Source organism: Leptodactylus fuscus, chromosome 9 (assembly GCF_031893055.1).
Source record: "Leptodactylus fuscus isolate aLepFus1 chromosome 9, aLepFus1.hap2, whole genome shotgun sequence".
Lineage (NCBI taxonomy): Eukaryota > Metazoa > Chordata > Amphibia > Anura > Leptodactylidae > Leptodactylus > Leptodactylus fuscus.
In genome coordinates, this window is record NC_134273.1 from 7,839,162 (window position 1) to 7,844,981 (window position 5,820).

Sequence of the window (5,820 nt, forward strand, 5' to 3'; positions counted from 1 at the left end):
GAACAATGGTGGCAATATGATGGGGAACAATGGTGGCTATATGATGGGGAACAATGGTGGCTATATGATAGAGAACAATGGTGGCTATATGATGGGGAACAATGGTGGCTATATGATGGGGAACAATGGTGGCTACATGATGGGGAACAATGGTGGCAATATGATGGGGAACAATGGTGGCAATATGATGGGGAACAATGGTGGCAATATGATGGGGAACAATGGTGGCTACATGATGGGGAACAATGGTGGCTATATGATGGGGAACAATGGTGGCAATATGATGAGGAACAATGGTGGCTATATGATGGGGAACAATGGTGGCAATATGATGAGGAACAATGGTGGCTATATGATGGGGAACAACGGTGGCTACATGATGGGGAACAACGGTGGCTATATGATGGGGAACAACGGTGGCTATATGATGGGGAACAATGGTGGCAATATGATGGGGAACAATGGTGGCTACATGATGGGGAACAATGGTGGCTATATGATGGGGAACAATGGTGGCAATATGATGGGGAACAATGGTGGCAATATGATGGGGAACAATGGTGGCTACATGATGGGGAACAATGGTGGCTACATGATGGGGAACAATGGTGGCAATATGATGGGGAACAATGGTGGCAATATGATGGGGAACAATGGTGGCTACATGATGGGGAATAATGGTGGCTATATGATGGGGAACAATGGTGGCAATATGATGGGGAACAATGGTGGCTATATGATGAGGAACAATGGTGGCTATATGATGAGGAACAATGGTGGCTACATGATGGGGAACAATGGTGGCTATATGATGAGGAACAATGGTGGCTATATGATGGGGAACAATGGTGGCTATATGATGGGGAACAATGGTGGCTATATGATGGGGAACAATGGTGGCTATATGATGGGGAACAATGGTGGCTATATGATGGGGAACAATGGTGGCTATATGTTGGGGAACAATGGTGGCAATATGATGGGGAACAATGGTGGCTATATGATGGGGAACAATGGTGGCTATATGATAGAGAACAATGGTGGCTATATGATGGGGAACAATGGTGGCTATATGATGGGGAACAATGGTGGCTACATGATGGGGAACAATGGTGGCAATATGATGGGGAACAATGGTGGCAATATGATGGGGAACAATGGTGGCAATATGATGGGGAACAATGGTGGCTACATGATGGGGAACAATGGTGGCTATATGATGGGGAACAATGGTGGCAATATGATGAGGAACAATGGTGGCTATATGATGGGGAACAATGGTGGCAATATGATGAGGAACAATGGTGGCTATATGATGGGGAACAATGGTGGCTACATGATGGGGAACAATGGTGGCTATATGATGGGGAACAACGGTGGCTACATGATGGGGAACAATGGTGGCAATATGATGGGGAACAATGGTGGCTACATGATGGGGAACAATGGTGGCTATATGATGGGGAACAATGGTGGCAATATGATGGGGAACAATGGTGGCAATATGATGGGGAACAATGGTGGCAATATGATGGGGAACAATGGTGGCTACATGATGGGGAATAATGGTGGCTATATGATGGGGAACAATGGTGGCAATATGATGGGGAACAATGGTGGCTATATGATGAGGAACAATGGTGGCTATATGATGAGGAACAATGGTGGCTACATGATGGGGAACAATGGTGGCTATATGATGAGGAACAATGGTGGCTATATGATGGGGAACAATGGTGGCTATATGATGAGGAACAATGGTGGCAATATGATGAGGAACAATGGTGGCTATATGATGGGGAACATATACAATAAAGTGATAAATATGTTGCAGTATTACAGCTGCCCAAACACAGAATTTACGTAAAATAAATAACCAGTTGGCGTATCAAGAACTGACAGAAAAGTGGGTTTGTAACCTTTGCCGCATTTTCATTCTGCGCTACATTTCGTCAACTTTGTGTAATGTTTGGTAAGTCTGACACTTCTGCCTTGAGATGTGACTCCGCTTTCTGTGCTGCCCCCTACTGGATGGAGGTCCCAACAATGCAAATGTATAAAAAGCGGCCTTGATCATTCTGGGGTACACAAGCTATTCAGGATACCACGTCCGCCCACGTGGATTGTAAGTGACGTCTTTGCACAAATCCAACCAAAAGTCATAAAACTCTACTTGGTGATGTCAAAATTCTGGAGTGCGGGGCGCGATAAATTGGCCTCTTTCTTAGGGTTGACTGATCGGAATCAGAAAAGATCGGAGAAAATTTCACGATCGGGATCGGATGGAATATGATCGGAAATCGGATTTTAAAATCGATCCTGAAATCTCAAGATCGGCTCAGCCTTACTCTTTTTGCCTCACTTGACAGTTTTAGGAAGTGTCTAGGAAAGAAGACGTGACCTATAATTGCACCAAAATATTAGTCTACAGCAGGTGTAACATGGTCTTACAAGCTGCGCCAAATCTGTCACACAAGGAGAGTCATGGAGACGTATTTGGCAAATCTCCTCCCTGGTCTGAGCCGTCTAAACTTAAGACAGTAATAATAAATCTTCCCCCGCTGATGTAGTAATTTATTACATATATATATATATATATATATATATATATATATTTAGTGTGTGTGTGTGTGTTTATATATAGATGTATCTTACTAGGATATAATAACCATTGGGGCTGATATACTGAGGCCAGTGTGACGTTGCCATAATATAAGCTCATAACGTATAATGCAAATGAGCCCCTTTTATTATACGTTTTAGACACTTTTTGCTCCTTTCATATGTTGAGACTAGAGATAAGCGAGTACTATTCGAATAGTACGCACCCATAGGAATGAATGGAAGCGGCCGGCACGCAAACTTTGCCGTCGGCCGGCCGCTTAACCCCCTGCGTGTCGGCAGTGTCCATTCATTCCTATGGGTGCGTGCTATTCGAAACGGGAGTTTGGAATAGTACTTGCTCATCTCTAGTTGAGACTTGAAATGCGCCATTTTTATTGTCGCAAAATACTGGTCTACAGCAAGTCACCCAAGAGGTAGCGTCAGGAAGACAGACATGTCCCAGTCTACGCACAGGTATCAGACTGAGCCGCGCTGAGATTTTTGCCTCTTCTTTATATTAAATCTGCTCCTTTATGTTTTGCACTTTTTATTTTCTTCTATTTCTTTTTTATTAACGAATAATGGCGGACTTGTTTCTATATCTATCACTTTGCTCCTTTGCAATTTTTGGGCAGTGATTTAGAGATTTTTATGTGTTGCAGTAATATATATATATATATATATATATATATATATATATATATATATATATATATATATATTTAATTTTTTATTTTTTACATTTTTGGATGGGATTTTATTATTGTTACAATTTTTTTTTTTTTTTTGCCTGGATATTTTTTAATAGGTTTCCCTAAATTGTGGTTACCATTAAGAATTTAAATGAAAAGGAAGGTGTCACCAATTTTTGTTATTATTTAATTAATTAATTAATTAATTAAAACCGTATAGTAAAATCTATCACTTTTTTTTTCTAATCTGCTTTTATTTATTGATTGTGGATTTTTTATGGGGCGGCCATCTTGCCTGAGCTTCTCCTCTGCTCAGTTAACAGCATTTAGTGATCTGCTTTACTGCAAAGTCATGGTCATAGACAGCAATAGGCTGGAGCTGGCTCATTGGGGTCTATGGGTGAGTTTTCTACACATGCTCAGTGCAGGGAGGGAAAGGAGATCAGAAATGACATCATGTGTTGTCCCTAGTGATGTGATGATGGGGCAGTGGTGTTTTCTATAGCGTTGTTATCTTCTATTGTAATCCTACCAGCAATGTAAATGACTGCGGCATCGAAAAGCCCCTATAGAATTGGTAAGTGTCTGTCTATTATTAGGCTTAGTGGCCAGAGTAAAAATTGCAAGCTGTAGTAATTTAAATAACTATACAGTGAGAGAGTAATAAGGAAAATGAAAAATTAAATCATCAAAAATTCTATTAAAATACATTTCACATAAATTCTTGTTCTATTATTGTCTGGTCTGTGACGGGACTGCTGCAGAGAAAACCCCTAAATATAAATAGGGACGAGGAAATTAAATAAAATGTATTTAGAGATTCTTTAAAAAATATATATTGAATAGAGATGAGCGAGTACTGTTCGGATCAGCCGATCCGAACAGCACGCACGCATTGAAATGAATGGACGTAGCCGGCACGCGAGGGGTTAAGCGGCCGGCCGGCCGGCGTCAAAGCGGAAGTACCAGGTGCTTCCATTCATTTCAATGCGTGTGTGCTGTTCGGATCGGCTGATCCGAACAGTGTTCGCTCATCTCTAATATTGAACATAAAAACTTGATTTAAAAATATTGGTCATTTCTGGTGAGACATTGCCTTTAAGTAAAAACACTGACATTGCAAAGCAAACCAGCAACAAAATTGTAGTTTTTGCAAAGATCCCCAGACCAGCATGGGGGGCCAAGAGCCCCCAGGATCATGTGCAATGATTAACCCTTTACCTCCAGGGATGTTTTTTTCTTTTGTATGGGGATTATTGAGGTGCTGATCAATCCCCCCCCAATACCTGAGGCCAAAGATGGGGGGTGCCAGTGCACAGAACAAGGCGCGAGCTCCAGTAATATTGGAGACGGAGCTTGGTCATAACACCCTCCCTGTCCTGAAAATGGGGATAAAAATGACTCCCATCATGGTGTTTGACAGAATGATCCGGGATGATAAAGCAGCTTCTCCGGAGGGGGTAACAATGGTGGATTCTCCCCTGTAAGAGGGAGCCTGGAGGGATGAGGAGTCTCCATGAGCGGCCGCGGCCTCCTCCTCCTCTCCCTGTATTCAGCTGCTTGTGATGAAAGCTGACATGCAGATCACTCCATACTAATGTGCAATAATTAACATAATAGCTGTAATTAAATGCACGCTAACAAGGCCATAAATATATCATGTAGTGTTACTGTCTCACTGCCCCTAAATGCTCTCTCATCGTCCATTAAACCTGGGGCCTCCTGCGCGATGGATGTCTGCGCCATTCCAGCAAAAATAAATCCCACAAATCCTAGATGGAAGGAAGACAAGGGACCTGGAGGTGTCTGAGAGGTGGCCGCCATTCATTGCAATCCGAGAATTAGAATAGCATTTACATTATTGTCATAGAAAATAGGAATACTAATAATAATCAGATATCATCAGAATAATATTAATATCCTGTGCATCAAATAACAAGAGTGAAATACATAAGAATCAGGCAATACAAAGACTGACAATTCTATGTAAAAATAAATAATATAATACTAGGAGACATCATATACAATATAGATAGAAAAGTATCAGATACAATATAGATAGAAAAGTATCAGATACAATATAGATAGAAAAGTATCTATGAGGAGGTTCCTTTCTGTTCCTTTTTGCTTCTTGCTGCCACCAGGAACAACAGATCCGGCACCTGAACAGCAGACATCTGTATTACAATTATTTATTCATATTTACAGCATAAAGGTCAGTGTGCCGGGCAGATATGTACTAAGGGTGAATATGGACAAGTCCTGGGCAGTGTCGTGAACTTGGTCTATGTAGGATATGTCTGTAGTATTGAGTCCTGTGTACACAAGACAGCAAAGATTACTGCGAGAAAGCTCAGGAACTGGTCGGGATCAGTGAAAGTAATAAGATTAGAGAGGTAAAAGCGGACATCACTGATTCCCTGCTTACTGCAATCCCTACAAGTCCAGATAGATAGATAGGAGATAGATAGATAGATAGATAGATAGATAGATAGATAGATAGATAGATAGATAGATAGGAGAT